This window comes from Mustela putorius, unplaced genomic scaffold (assembly GCF_011764305.1).
Source record: "Mustela putorius furo isolate JIRA1106 unplaced genomic scaffold, ASM1176430v1.1 tig00000174_pilon_pilon_pilon, whole genome shotgun sequence".
In the NCBI taxonomy this organism is placed as follows: domain Eukaryota; kingdom Metazoa; phylum Chordata; class Mammalia; order Carnivora; family Mustelidae; genus Mustela; species Mustela putorius.
In genome coordinates this window covers 35,807,362-35,823,601 of record NW_025421304.1, presented here as the reverse complement: position 1 = coordinate 35,823,601, position 16,240 = coordinate 35,807,362, and the positions used below count along the sequence as shown (strand labels likewise).

Below are 16,240 nucleotides of genomic sequence, written 5' to 3'. Positions count from 1 at the left end.
GATTTTTTTCCAATTTTTCTCAACCTACATGTTTTATGGGGAAGCTCTAAACTCTCACGGAAACAATGGATTAAAAAACGAGACACCTTCCAGCTTCACAACCCATTTGTCTCCGCGCTTCAAGATTTGCTTGAAACAGGGATAAAATAAGTTGCGAGGGTTCAGGGTGAACAAACTTGAAAAACCTTGCCTTTGCGGGGAAAATATTTTTAATTTTCAAATGCATTCCAACCTAGCCTTGCTACAAGGTAGAAAAACAGCACTGTCCAAAAAAAAAAAAAGAAACTACTCACATGACAACAATCGCGGTGCCTAGAACAACAAAGCCAGAACTGGATTAAAAAGCGCAGCCCACATCCAGATTTATTCGCAGCTGGGTTTGCAAGACAAGGAGATCTCGAATCACAGAGGCTTTCTGTGTGTTTTGGGGAAACAGGCAGGAGAAGGAAGGGAGGCCCGCAATGCGATCCGGTTGGAAAGCTGGTTCTCTCTGAGAGCTGTACTTGAATAACCACGGTGGGAAGATCACTTCCCCCAGCAGGCCGCCTCTCTCTCCACTCGCTTTTGGATAAATACGCCTTCACGGCACTCCCGGACCACCCTTTCTGTCGACCCTTGTGGCATGACCTTGAAAAGCCGTGTTTTCCTGAGACCCCGAGGTCAGAGGGAATCTTGTTCACTCTGAAATCCTGATGCTTAACATGCTGCATCCTATCTGAGATGCATCCAGCAGATCCTTGTGCAGTTAATGTTTAACTCACAAAAATAGCTACATCAAAGCAGCAGGACTTTTGAGTCTCCTCTGGACTCGTCAGGGGAAAGCAAGTGAGCTTCCGCGTGTACGTGGAGCCCGGCCAATGGAGAACTTACCAGTGCACTGGATTAGCCAGGGCTTGGGAAGAAAAGAGCATATTGACGAACTGCTAGAGCCGCCATGGACCCAGAAGTGGGGAGTGATGTCCAGATCACCGTGGGTTTGCCCTCCCTGTTCTTACTCATCCGCAATTTCTGCAGATCACTTACATGAAACAGTACCAAGAAGACTCGCTAAAATGCAAAAAGTGGTAAAATCAGCACAGCCCCAACCTATTTAGGGTATTATGGGCCTAGAGTCTAAAAACAGAAACCAGTTCATGTCCAAACCAATTGTTTTTCATGCAACACAGAGACCATATTAGGAATGTGCCTTCATAAAGCTCTGAGTCAGACTGGTATCCTCCAGGTGACTTTCAAAACTGTCTCGTTCTGAAAGCACGTCCGCCTATGGCGTCTTTGTAAAATTGATTAACTATTTTCAATAAGTTTTTCTATCATCCCGGCCTGAAAATTGCAAGCGTGTTGCATATGTAAAAATATAAATGTTTGACTCATCTCGCCTGGGGAAATGCTGACGAAGCCAGGGGGTGTGTGTGCTCCTGTTTTGGTAAATGTCTCCCTAAGCCCCAGTTAATCGTGACGTATTTGCCATGTTCCCATGCCATCCTAGAGAGGCCTGCACTGGATATCCTTCAGACCCTGGGATGGCCTTCAAGTCCACTCCTCAAGGAGAAGTGGAGGTCAGCATGGGGCATTTTTGGTTCTTAGCCATGACCATTTGACACGGCACCCACATTGCTTGTGGAGTCAAGGTGTTTGCTTCACGTGGATCCTGGCTGATGGAGCCTGAGAAGGCAGCAGGTTGGAACTTGGGCCTCAACTGCCATTTTAGTGCTTTTGCTGGAAGGATCCAGATAATTCATCCGCACCTGCCTTGAGCGTAGTCTGGTGACCCCCATCACTGGTGGGGAGACATCTGTACTAGTCAGAAATGTGAAGTGATCAGTGGCACAGGGACCGTGATGTGACTGTCAGCCCGGCCGTGTTGACAACCACATTTGAGACAACACAGCACCACACCCTGCGTGCCGATGACAGAGATTCACAGGCTGAACGGCTTCCTCTTTCCTGACATAATGGGCTGTGACAAAGTAACAGAACAGAGCATTTGTGTGTGTAAGACCCCCATGATCAACAGGAAATGGAGAGTTCTCCAGACTTAAGTCCTGGAAAGAATCCCGGCGGGGTGTCATGGAGGCCTCTGCTGCTAGGGCTGAAGTCATCTACAATTCAATAGTTGTGGAACATCGAGTCACCAAGTCCCGACAATGGGTGGCCAGTGTTTGGTTGCTGCAAGAGTGATGGTGGAAGGACTTGGAGACGCTTCGATCTGTGTTAGAACCTGGGGTTCTTTCTTTAACCCACATATCAGTCTGTATTCTCTTGAAATGGCAAATAAAACCAGACTTCAATACTGGAAACTAGATGAGCAAACTATAAAGAAAATATGAATTCTCCCCTCTTCTCTCTATGGGATCCTTGTTTCTCCTCCTTCCTTGTTTTCTGCTCTTCTGTTCCATCCCCTGCACACACTCGTGACCCAAAATACCAGCTATGGGTCAACAGATACCATGGTGGTGATCATGAAAACAGACATGGGAAATCTGACCTCTTCCAACTGAGGGCTACTATAAAAACATGAAGACTGGCAAGGTAATTTTGGTAGCAAGATCCTGAGGGTCAGCTGTATGTTGTTAAATAAGCCAGCTGACTCATTTGAGTGGAAGTATGTCAGTGTCATCCTGGAAAAAGCTGATGTCGGGACTCTGCCAATAGGGTCATCACACAGGGCAGGTGTCGGCAAACGATAACCCACAGGCCAATTCTAGACTGCCTTGCCTCCTGTTCTTGTGAATAAAGTTTTATTGGTACACAGTCATGCCCATTAGTCACTTATTGACTATGGATCTTTTTATGCACCAATGTCAGTGTTGACTGTGTGGCTTAAGAAGCATAAAATATTAAATGCCCAGCCATTTAGAGAAGAAGTTTGCTGACTCCTGACCTAGAGAGGGCTGCATTTGTGTGGGGCCTTCCAATTTACCTGTTAAATCTCCTTAGACCTCCTAGCTCTGCCATTTATTGGTCTCTGCCAAAGGCCAGACTTAGGGCAAAAAAGAAAGGACAGTTCTCAGAAAAAGATGGAATGCTTCACCAGTGTCACTTTTCTGTATTAGCTAAGATAACTCTACCTGCTCTACCACATAAACTTCAATGTCTTGAGGCTTTGATACAAAGGGTGTTTATCTTCCACTTCTGTGAACTCTACTGACCACGGGGAAGTCAGCTCCAGGAAGTCACTCAGGGATCCAGGCCAGGTCCATCCTGAGGCTCATCCCTTCCCCGAGGACTCAGTCACATGGCCAAACCTAACAGCAAGGACATGTAGGAAATATAATCCAGTGGTGATGGCCAGGAGAAAAGGGCAATAGGCCAGGGAACATTTTGCTACATGACCTCCTGCCCCCTTCATAGCATCATGGTCTGTCCTATCAGAAGAGAAGCCACAGGCATAATAATTGCTCTTCCGTGACAGACACACAACGTGTAAACCTTCTTAGGAGGTTACCCATCCTAACAGAGGATTATGTAATGCTGAACTCAAGATGCCACAGGATCAAGTATGTTCATCATCATTTTCATTGTTACCTGTAAAGGATCTGTTCTGGGCAAAGAAAATATTTAGTACTTTGACCATGGCATAGCACAGGGAGGTAGTTTTCTTTTAATAACAAAATTACCATAGGTTGTTATTTGCAGCCTCTCTGCATAGTATTGGTCATAGTTAGTACTATTTGACACTGAATCCTTAATTAGGAAACAAACCCAATTCAAACATTTTTATAATGTGCTAAGTTTTTTTTCCAGGAGTACTCAGAAGCCAAATGGGTAAGCTGCTTGGAGCAGCTTGGCTTAAAGGAGCCACGTCCTGGAATGGCTGTGTTCCACATGGTTCTTCCCTGGACACCTGGACACGCCCAGCTGCTGCCACCGCCAACTCTTCACTTCTACAGCCCACGCTACAGTCTCTGCCCTCAGCCCATCCACGGCAAGGCCGATGCTAAAGCTGACCCACCACTTACCCCTTACCTGGGAGGAATCAGAAAATCAATTACGAAGATTACGCTCTTAGGCAGCACAGATATTAGAACAGCTAAATAATACTGAGAAAGGGGAGCGACTGGGTGGTTCAGTCAGTGAAGCATCTGACTCTTGGTTTCGGCTCAGATCACGGTCTCGGGGGTGTGCGACTACGTCGGGCGCCACACTCAGCATGGAGTCTGCTTGAGATTCTCTCTCTCCCTCTGTCTCTGCCCCTCCCCCTGTGTGCTCTATCTCTCAAAATAAATACATAAATAAAATCTTTAAAAAATAATAATACTGAGAAAGGGAAGGGAAGGCAAGGCAAAGCCATGTGAAGAGCCCAAGACCAGGCATGAGGAGATCCCGGTTCCAGACCTTGTTCTCCCACTAGCTCATCTCCAAGACACCCTCCTTCTTCAGTCTGGGTTTTCCTATGTATTTACATGTAAACACTCCGGGCATCCAGACACCCAAAGACACTCTGGGTGTCTTTCAGCACTTTCTGCCTCTGTGATTCTGTGGAGAAATCCCTGGAGGTGAAGTTTGATGTCTCAGTGGGAGACAGACTTGAGGATGCCATTCTCAGCATTCACCCCCAAAAGCAAAACACAGTCCACTTGCAGATCATACTCGGGCTAAAGGAGAAGCCACGGTAAATAAAACAAAGGAATATATTCTCCTGGCAGCCAAAGGGAACGACAGCCCCAATTACTGCTTCTCCAGTGGCAAATGGTTTTATAAGCATCTGCTCAGGGTAATTTTATTACTTCAACTACTGTTCACGACATCACCACGAAGAAATCAGAATTTGACGCAATTAATACAGCCATCACAGGGAGGATAAAGGGAAGCTCAGAAGGGTACTCATTGGATAAATACAATATATTTTAGGAGAGGAATATTATGGTAATCACTATTTATCAATGCAAACTTCTTTAGGGTTTGCAAGATTTGAATGCACGTTTTCTCCTAACGAAATAAACATACATATTTGAGGAGCCCTGTTGAAAATATTAACAGTCCTTCTGCACCAGAAATATTAGTCCTTCCCTCCTTTTCTGCCTGCTTCTGTCAGGAAGCCACAGAGCATACAGCCGCAGCGCCTAGCTAACCATGTAATTGATAACTCCCTACCCGACTCACTGTGGGAATCTGTCAGTTAAGGTCTGAAGATACATACACGCCGCTATGAAAATGAACTTACACAAGTCTGTCTGCGGACCAGGAAGGGCCTGAATGCAGTCAACATTCTGCTCCTTAATTGGCTGGGCTGGTTTACCAGCACACACGTGTGTTCTAGCAATGGCTCGCTGTACTATGTATGACTCTTTTTGACAGACCTATTTAGTGAGCAGGAGGTATTTTTTCCCCCAGATAATTGCTCAAAATCATGCTTTCAAAGTCAAACTGATTCAAGCTTGCCTGTCTGTACTCTGCAAATACACAAGGTTGGAAGGAATGCAAATACGCACTCCTATTTCTAAGGTGGATGCGCAACAGAGGCTGTTGTTTTGCTTTTTGTTTTGTTTTCGGTTTTGTGGGTTTTGTGGTTCTCTTCTTTTTCTCCTCCTCCCTACCCCCACAACCCGGCAGAGCAATGGAGGAGAAGGAATGCAAATCCCACAGAACTTAGTCCAAGCTCGTCCGGGCTCCTATGGGGCCAGACCCTGCAGAGGGCAGGTTTCACCCAACATGGGTCCAGTGCTCCTCAGCGAGAGATGCTCCATCCGGGATCCCACGCATCCAAAGACGAGGGCCTTCAATGCCAAGAGCACGGGGCTGCGGCACTCAAATCCGAGGGATGTCTGAAGGAGCCACTTCACTTTCTGGGTGGCCCCTGGAAGAGTGGATAGAGCCAGGACTTTGAAATCCAGCCCTCCTTCCTGCACTGCAGGGAAAGGACTTTGTTTCTCTGTCCTGCTGCTCATCTAGAGCTGGTGGTATATACGTCTCAGGTATGTCGTGTACTTTAAGGACGAGGCTCTGTACGACATCATCCCACGTGTGGATGCAAGACGTCTCCCTCCTTTGTCCCTGCTCCCCCTGTGCCGCTTGGAAAGCCTCTGTTGGTGTTCCCTGCCCTTTTGGGGCATTTTTGAATATTCATAGAGGATCATGAAATGGCTCAGGCATTATGCAAGCAGAGACTGCCGAATGAGGGCACAGGAAAGAGTTGCGGGGATGTGTGGGTGAAGCCATTTCAGACAGCCAATGCACCCAGGGATGTTGTATGGACCACAGGCAAGAGGTCAGGAAAACCAGCTGTACAGGCCACTCCCGCCTAGGACAGAGGCTCCACCCAAGACACATGGATCCATAGAAAGAGCTTCATGAAGCTTCAAGGGGCCTCGAAAGTAATGCTGAATCCCATACTTGGCACGGATCCCTATGTACATCAAGAGCTAAAATGCAGGGCTCCTGCCAGGACCTGATAGGATTCTATCTTCCTGTTTCTGAAAGCAAATAAAATAGGCAACGTCACCTCTACATATCATCCAGGGAGTCAAGCCCACAGAATCAAAGAACGATGCTCTTTAAAAACTAGAGAGGACTTGGGACGCCTGGGTGGCTCAGTTGGTTAAGCAGCTGCCTTCGGCTCAGGTCATGATCCCAGCGTCCTGGGATCGAGTCCCACATTGGGCTCCTTGCTCCGCAGGGAGCCTGCTTCTCCCTCTGATTCTGCCTTCCACTCTGTCTGCCTGTGCTTGCTCTCGCTTCTCTCTCTGACAAATAAATAAAATCTTAAAAAAAAAAAAAAAAAACTAGAGAGGACTCATCCGGATACTCTCCTACTCCTCCTTCTCAGAGGTTGAGAATAAGCGATCTTCCGCAAAATACCTGAAAGTCAACAGGTTTAGTAGCTAAACCAGGAAGGACTTCAGGGTCTTTGGGAGGACGGAGAGTAAGTAAATCTGGTCCCACTTTCAAAGTCAAAATTCTGATGCTGGTTTGAAATGGTGTGCACAATTCCCAGGACTCTAACTATGGAATGATCAGACACATTGTGATTATCCCGCCGGTCAGAACACCCAAACAGAATCCTGCAAGATGGTCGCAGCTCTGGATGCTCTGTAAACGACTAAATAAATAAATAAACTATTAGTATTTTAATTGAGGCTAGATTGCCAGGCAATCAATTTAATTAACTGCAGCACAATTAATTGCGAAAATTGAGGTTTGACTCTGACGTTGCCAATTCAAATGGCATTGTGTAGTCTTGGTGAGAGCCAAGAGAACTAAAACGATTCCAGTGATATTGCTGGAGTAAAATTAGCAGCGAAAGTGTTTACCTAAAATTTGAGCAATGGAAATGCTGAGGGACGTGAGCCGTGTTCAGCAAACCCTGCCTCAGTTTCTCCATTGGTAAAGAGGAGCCAAGACGACCTCCTACGCAATGACGATTAATGATGCTTGGAAAGGTGAAGAGTAATGACGGTTGAGCATGGATTTGGTGTGCGAGTCTGGAGACAGCGTGCCCACGTGTGGACTGCTCCCTCCACTCCCGGTTCGATGGGATCTTTGGGATGAAGGAGAGATCACCCACACAGTGGTCCTGCGGATACGCTGAGTGCTACTTCCAGAGCAAAGAAAGAAAGAAAGATGGAAGCCGTGGGGCACCGGGGACCTCCCAGATTCTTCAGTGTTTCACGTGTCATACATACCCCCATGTGCTTGAGAAAGGGGCACTTGTCCTCATCTTAGAGATGTCTGAGGAGCCAGTGGGGGCTGGAGAAGGATGTGGAGAAGCTGGGATGCTTAAACAGGGCTTAGGGAAATGTGAAACAGTGCAGCTGCTGTGGAAAACAGTTCAGCAACTCCTCAAAAATTGAAGGAGAGGCCTGCCAACTGACCCAGTGCTGAGGATACAGCACTCCCAGGTCTACATGCAAACGAACTGAACACAGGACTCAAGCAGACCCTTGCACCCAAGTGTTCACAGCAGCACGGTGTGCACCAGCCGAAAGGTGAACAGGACACAGACACCCATCAGTGGATAATCAACATGTGGTAGGAACACACAACGGGATATCATTCCGTCATAAAAAAGGAATGAAGTGCTGATGCGTGCTGCAACGTGGAGGGACCTGCAAAACCTTCTGCTTTACTGAAAGAAGACTGGTACGGAAAGTCACCTGTCGTAGGATTCCATTTATATGAAATGTCCGGAAGAGGCAAATCCATAGGGACAGAGAGCAGACTGGTGGCTTCCAGAGGCAGGGAAGACACATGTTATGGCAGGGTAAGGAAATAATCTGGAACTAGATAAAGCTGGTAGTTGCCTAAAAGGGTGAATGTTCTAAATGCCATTGGATTGTTTGCCTGAAAATGGCTAATTTTATGTTATGTGAAATTCACCTCAATTAACAAAAATGTAGAAAAACAAACGTGCCTCAAGTTTCCTTGCTTATCCTTGCCGTGTGTCTGCTACTTCTCAGAGGAGAGCTGGCAGGCAAGGAGGGAGTGTGCGCGTGGAACAGAGCCAGGAAGGGTGTCCCACAGGACAGTCGCAGCCGGGCAGCCCACGCTTCTGCCCTGGCCCCCTGCTTCCATCTCTCTTCCTCTGAGCCTCCCTCAGGCTCTGCTTTCACCAAGCTCCTTCTTCTATACCCTCACTCCTACCACGTTTGTTTATATAAAAGTTGTAATAGTAAGCCCCTCAGAGAAACAGAGATAACAAAATTCCCCTACGTGAGGACGCTTGCAGAGAGGAGCTCTGGGCGGGCTTCCGGGAGGGAAAAATAAGGTGGGGGGCATCCTTTAGGGAATCTCCTTATGGCTCCTGGTGTTTGGTTCATGTGAGGGCCAGGGCAGAAACAGGGAGCTGCTATGGTCAGCACTAATTAGGCACATAAATATGATCTGGAGGATTCCAGGCCCTCTGAGGACCCTCCAAGGACCCCATTCCCCCTGGGAGGCCATTTAGATTCTGGGACTGTACCTTTGTGACAAAGACCACCCTTCTGCCCCCTTCAAGAGCCCTTGAGTCCTGAGCCAAGTACCTGAGTAAACCTTACCAAAAGGAGCTGTTCGAAACAACCTCTTGATTCAAAGACGTACAGGGAACCTGAAATACCACATTTGGGGGGGTGGGGTGGGAAGAGGAGGATGTTAGCAGCTGGTAGGAAACTGCCTGAAGGCAGCAAAAGAGCTGCTTGGGTGATGTGGGTGTGTGAGCCTCCGTGAACACCTGATTCTCTCAGACCAGGGGAAACTTCCCTGATGGGCGTGTGCGCCAGACTCGAGAAAACAGAACAAACAAAAGGAAGAGCCCTTTGAACCATGGCCAGACACCTCCATTCTGGTGTGCACAGGGTCGGTGGGGTGAGCGGCATGTGCTCTTGGGATATCAAGCCTCTGCCCTCCATTATTACAGCCGAACCAGCACTGAAGAGACATTGCGAACACCAGCACTGAGGTTGGCTTCATGGAAAAAGTCTTTAAAATGGAAGTTGCAGTGAAGACCTGGTATCAGGAAGAGAGAAGTACCCGCTACTGAGTCCAATCCCCCACCCCCAACGCCCCACGTATGTTCTCTTTGTATTCTCTTATTTCAGTGTCACCCTGACCCAGGAGCCCTCTGATGGGTGTAGACGTTAAGGCCTGGAGATGCTGAGGCCCTGGCACTCTCCAGCTGAGGGCTGCCAACCTAGATCCTTGACCCCACACACTCCTTGGGACCAAGATGGCACTGCAGTGGCCAAAGGTGTGTGCTCCTTTCCCTGCATGGCGCCCGCTCCTTCTCCACCCTGTGGGTAACTTCTTCAGACATGACTTGCTTGGCTGGCCTCTCAGGCTGCCTGGGTTGCGTGCTATTGTGGCTCTGTTACCTTCAGGCCCACACACATCACGTGCGCTGGATCTGAGACTCTGAGCACCCGGCCCTGGCTGCCGGGAGTGCGTGAGGATGGGGCGCACTAGAACAAAAGTGTGCTCATTGGTTCTTATTTCAAAACTACCTGATAATGAAGATCAGAAAGAAGTAGGTGTGTTTCACAAGATGACAGCTAAAGTGTGCAAGGAGCTTTGCAAAGGAAAAAGGCCTCATTCATTCATTCATTCATTCATCAAAAAAAAAAAAAAAACTGATCAGTGACTTCTCTGTGTCAGTAACTGTGCAGGACATCCAAGGGTTCACTAGGAAAACACAATCTTGAAATCTGTATTTGGGGGAATAGCATCCCTTAATGCTGCAGGACCCCAGAGCAGGGAAAGGAGATAAGAGATAGGCTCTCCAGAGAGAGAGGGCTTCCCAAAGGCTCCCCAGCACTGGCAGCTGGTAAGTCAGGAGGATGTCAAGTGCCCGAGAGTAGCAGGGGCTCAGGGCAGGGGAGCAGGTAACACGTGGCTGCGGACATTGCTAGAAGAGGAAGTTTTCTCCCATATGGGGGGAGGGCACCTTCATATCTGGGAACCATGGGTTTCACCCACACCCTCCTGACTCTCTACGTGGCAGCCTGGACTGTTTTAAAAATTGAATCCTATCAATCACTACACAAATGCCCTTGCTCAAAAGCCTCAGTTGGCTCCATGTTTCCTGTAGACAAAGGCATTCTCTAGACTGTGTGCTCCCCATGGAGGGCCATGACTCCTCCACGGGGGTGAAAGTTGGTTCTGGGAGGGGGAAGGGAGGAGAAAACCTTTTTACCCCTTTAGCGTGTACCACACAGATAGGTGTGCAGTATGAAACAGACACGCAGTACATTGTGGTATTAAATTCTCATGCGTGGGGGCAGTTAGGAAAATCATGTCTGAGAAGACTCCTGGCGGGGTGACAGTGACAATGAAATGAATGGCTGAGAACCTTGCAAGGCCAGTTTTCTTGCCTCAACACTACGGATACTCGGGCCTGGGTCGTTCTTGGTGGTGGGGCTGTTCTGTGTGTTGTAGGATTTTTAGCAGCATTCCAACCAAGAATGTTTCCTGCTTTGCCAGATGTCCCCTGGGTGGGTTGGGGGGTATAAAATCAGCCCCATTTGTGAACTCCAGGACAAGATGAGGTCATTCTTGTAAGTGCTCATGAAACGGTAATTATATCACAGAGATTAACAGGGTTGGTTTTTGTTTTTTTTTTTAAGGGGAGTGAAGGTGTCTTTTATCCGGAACAATAAATTCTGAGGGGGCCAAGCAGGTCTAGGGTTGCAAAGTCGAATGGGCAGAGCAAAGAGAGAGCCCTGGCTGTGCCAGCATTAGAGGCCTATGGGTGAAGGTACCATCATGAGTGGGGAGGGGCTTAGGGACCAGTGCCAGAGCGCCTGGAAACGTCCATCTCTCTCTGTGTCCGGAGAGGCCTCATTAAATTTCGTGACTGCGCTGGTGGAATTTGACTTGCAGCTGCGAATTTCAAGGCCTCCCTGGGCCTCTCGTGGACGGGAAGCCAGGGTAATAAATGGCCTCTGCTTCCCGGCCTGGGTTGCAGGCCTTGGGAGGTTACACCCTCAGTGTCCCGCTCCAAAGGGTGGAGAGCTGGGAGTCCCTACACTGGGGGCGAAGCGCGGGTCTCCGGGTTTGGTCAGGTGGGAGCTGCCAACAGCATTAGCTACACGCAAGCTGAGCGATTTCCATCAGGTAACGCTGCCTGGGAGTTAGGAATGTTGGGCTTCTGCTTAATCAAAAGCAAAATAAAAGCAAAACTGAAATAATCCCTTGGGCAGCACATGATACTTCTAAAAACTGAAATACAGATTATCTGGCTGATAATCGGAAGCAAGATGGAATCATCACACATTGCACCTGGACCCGGTTCTAGAGAAAGAAGCTTCGTCTCCCTGAAACACTGGAGTCTGAGCGATTTCTCCTTTGCTAAGACGCTGGAAAGCTCGTGCGGTGTGAGGCATGTGTTAGGGGAGAACCCACGTGCTGTTCAATTAAGATGTTTATTGATGTGACACATAAAACTCTCCTATTTTATTATCTGGACTGGGAGGTGGTTATTTATTTAACTGCTTTGCTTCCGTGCTTCTGGGGGTTCCTTCGAGATGGTTTTTCTCTAACAGGAAACCAAAAGAACAAGCTCTGGTGAGTTTGTCTCCCTTCCCCCCGACTCCTTCCTGTTTCTAGTACTAAGGAGGTGAACTGGGCCTGCTACCTGCCACGGCTTCAGGCCCAGAAGTGGGGAGGGAGCGCTTTTTGAATGCAAGATGCTTTTGGAAAGGTGAGAGATTTTAGAAAATCATTTTAAACATTTGACATAACTATTTTTTTTTTTTTGAGTTTGGCCTTGCCAGGGAAAAGAACACAAACCAATAATACGGTTCTCTTGAAATAATCCTTGGATGGGTAACGTTACATGAAATAAGGAAGCTGAAGGGAAAAGCAAAATTCTACACATGCACATTTTTCCCTCGTTGGAGACGGACATTACCTAGTTCTGTTTTACCCGTGGAAGTGGGGGCCCTCGCTCAAAACCCTGGAGGTGCTGCTGCTCCCACCCTCTCGCCCCTGCTCCCCGCTTGGCATAGGAGTTCGTGTTGGAAGACACCCAGACATACTTTCATTTACTTTTTCCTCAGGGACAGATTTCTCAGTCAAACTCGGGACTGGAACGTTCATTTGCTAAGACAGTGCTTTGGGAAACAAAACAGAGCAAAACGAGGGAAGGCAAACAATAACAATTTGGGAGACTGAGAGAAAGAAAAACACCCTCTTCAAAGAAAAAAAAGAGAGAGAGAGAGGAGGTGAGCCTTTCAGTTCATCAGACACAGTGTTACAGATGTTCGAGGAAATCAGCAGATACTTTAAAAATGTACAAAAGTTCATTTTTGGTTAATTATTTAGTAACTCTGTTTTGTGTTGTTAAAGAAAAAAGAAGTGGAGATCATTCTCGAGAAATTCTATTTTTCTTCCCTTTATCACCTTCCCAGTCTACCCAGCTGCTTCCACCAGGGAACGTAAGTACCCAAATGCCAACACGGCAGCCCGACTTTTGCAAAGCAGCTTAATTACTCATTACGAGATTCCATCAACACAAGCTCCGGTCTGTGGTTTTGTAATAAGGGCCGTTATCTTCCTTTGGATTTTCACTCCTTCATAAAGGGGGATGTGGCAGAGATTTCCGCAACCCCACTTTATATGGGAAGGGAATGAGAGGATTTTAATGCATGAATTTGATGTCATTAACAATGCTGACAGCTGTTTAATCCCAGTGGAAACAACAGCTGAGTCCCAACTGCAGGAAAAATAATTAACTCTTCAGTGCGTTCCGCGGAAGGGATCGTATGAATCAATTACGTGTCTCATGCCTTACCTGCAGTTTTTGTCAATTACTCAGCTGTTTGGTCGGGAGGCTGTGGCACTAATAAAATGACAGGAGGCCCTTGCAGGCGCAGAGACTTGTTAAGTTCAGAGAACAGATTTATTAAATGGGCCTGTTCTAAGTTTGCCATTAATTAAAATTAAGAACCATTTTTTATGTTTCCACTGAATCACAGAACATAATGAACTAAAGTAAAAGGAAATAATAAAGTAGGAGCCCTGGGTGACCCGGTGTCGGGAAGGAGAAGGTGGCTGAGCTGGAAGGGGAGAAAACGTAGGTTCTGCGGCTGAAACAGAGCCCAAGGTGGGATGTGCAGTGCCCATGCGACTTTATGACATGTGCCATTATAATTTAAATGGAACATTCAGACACCTGCCAATGATGGTAAATTTGCTACTTTTTCACCCTTCCTCCCCCAGAGATGATCAACCTCTCTCTTCTAGGCTTCAGGTTCTTTTTTTTTTTTTTTTTTTCACCCCTGCTTGCTGACATCCTTCCGGTGACTATTTCTACTGCTTTTAATTTGTAAAATATTACAGATATAAATAATGTCTGATTAAGATCCTGCTTTGAAATATGTGGCGCTCACTTAACGGTTCCCATTTAATAAAGCACTCCTGGATCCTTTCCATTCATTTATAATGCGAGACTTTGAGCAGATGTCTTAAGTATTCAATGTTACAAACAGCAACATTACATGAATTTAAATTTGGCTCTTTGTCTGAACACCCCTTCAAGCATGGCAGCTGATGTCCAGGGAGCCCTGTTTCATCTGGAAACGATGCAGCTCTGCTACCAGCCCTGAGCTCCTTCCTCGCTGGTACATGCAGAGCAACCTGCTCTCTCCCGAGAGGTCTGAGGCTGCTGGGTGTAAGGGTAGACCTTCCACCCGATCCGTTTGCCGTAGTGACAGGTGGAGGGAGAAGGTCCTGCATCAGCAGCAGGTGGACACACTCCCACCCTGGCCTGGGAAGAGCAGGAATGCTCTTCGAGTATGTGCTTGCCATTCCTGGTGGAACATCAGGAACAGCCTAAAGGTCCCCACTATTGCCCCGATTTTGCTGATGAGGACACTGAGGTCAAAAGAAGAGAAATGCATTAGTTCTCTTTGTTAATATTCTACCTGATTGGAATCTGATGCATGTGTGCATGAAATCCTCAAGTAAGGTTTAAAACCCAACATTATAAGAATAGGATACTGAAAATGTAGCTTAATGCCTGAATTTGCGGGGAAAAAATCCTAGGGGATATAAGAGCTAAACAAACTATAGTTTTTCCCATCTAGCACACTGGTCCTTCCTTTTTCTTCTGTTTTTCTGGGAAGCATACTTGACTCCATCTGACTCTGTGGGTCAGTTGGAGTGTTCTACTCTTTTTCTACACATCACCTTGGCCACCTAATTAAATAACCTGTCTCTTGACCACAGTGTTTGGATCAGAGATAAATTAAGTGATCGAAACAGGGCTAGAATCTTCCGTGGGATGCACATATTCTAGGAGAAAGGTCTCCTGTTGATATTAATATTACAAGAGAAGGGCTCTGGGCTCTCTAGCAGCCATCTCTCCCACCAGGTAGAAGAATGCTGTAGAAGGGAGCCACACAGAGACCACCCTAGCCAAAGGATGGAAAGAGACAATCTGATTATATGTTGGAGCCATGGGTCCTGCCCTGCCTAAAACCATAGTGCCAAGACATTCTAGTATGTGAACCAACATATCTCTTTTGTCATAAGCTAGGTTTAAATGCCACCAAGAATTATGGCTAATATGGAAGCACTGCTCGATGAGAGTTCTAGATATGGCATATCCTATACTATCTTTCTAAACTGTGACCTCAAGTTAATTCTCAGCAATTTCTTCATGATTCTGGCATCTTACAATGTTCTTTATTAACTCTATGACATCCCCTATGCTGTTCCTTCTACTGTGAATGTCTTAACTCTTCTGCTTTTATATTTGGAGACTCGAAAGGTATCATTCAAGATCTAGCTCAAACAAAAGCTCTTGGTTGAAAACTCTCCTGGTTTCAGTAGACAGTACAAGTTTCCCCCCAAATAAGCCATGAGCTAGTTAGAGTAGGAGTCACGGCTCATTCATTGTCTGTTCTCAACCACAAGTACCATGAGCTTGCGGGAGTGAGGGCATCGTAACCGATAGCATTAAAAAATCACAGTGAACTGGAAAACTAGGTCGTTAGGAGGTTTACACTGTATAGGGTAGAGACAGAGAATCAAATAAAAGTATTACAGTGCAGGGAAGAGTCTGACTTTATAATTGAGTCAACTTGGTGACATGGTTACCAAAAGAACTAATGGCTTCTCAGGGGGCAGTGACAGAATTCGGATGCTTGGGGTGAAGGTGGCCGGCCAGTTCCACTGCACGCTGCTCAGGCCACATGTGGGTTTCTGTCCCAGTCCAGCCTTAAATGGGTCCATCTGGGGAACTCAAACCTCGGACTGGTCGACTTACATCACAGTTTTCACACTGTTTTTAAGAGCTTTACTGAAATACCATTGGGTATCATACAACTCATCCGTTTAAATGTAACACTGTTTTCAGTATATTCACAGACTGATACAGTGTTTCATTTTAGCACATTTTCATTATCCCCAAAGGAATCCTACCCCCTTAGCTGTTAGCCCTTAATCCCTCGATGCCCTCTTTAGCCCTAGGCAACCACTAGTCTACTTTCGGTCTCTATAGATTTGCCTCCTCTGGACAATTCACATAGATGGAATCATAGGTCCCTTTTTGACTGACATCTTTCACCTGGTACATTTTCAACATACTGTTTTGTTGTTGTTATTAAAGCAGCAGGAAGTCCTTTTGTCATGAGTTATTGTAACACAATGGAAGATAAATAAAATAAGGATGGCTCTGGTGGAAAGAACAGGGCGGAAGCCCTGCATTTTCCTTTCTTGACTTTGTCTTCTGAAGTATCTAAGGACAAGGGCCACTGGGACAGGGTAGTTGGGCCACTCACCAGGTCCCAGGCAGTTTATCTGGACGTTGAGTTCTAATTCCTTG

General features: G+C 46.8%; 1 protein-coding gene across 4 annotated transcripts in view; it reads right to left on the bottom strand.

Annotated features, from left to right (window-relative positions):
- WWOX (WW domain containing oxidoreductase) overlaps nt 1–16,240 on the bottom strand; it is a 933,964-nt gene that overhangs the window by 195,331 nt on the left and 722,393 nt on the right. The window lies entirely within an intron of this gene.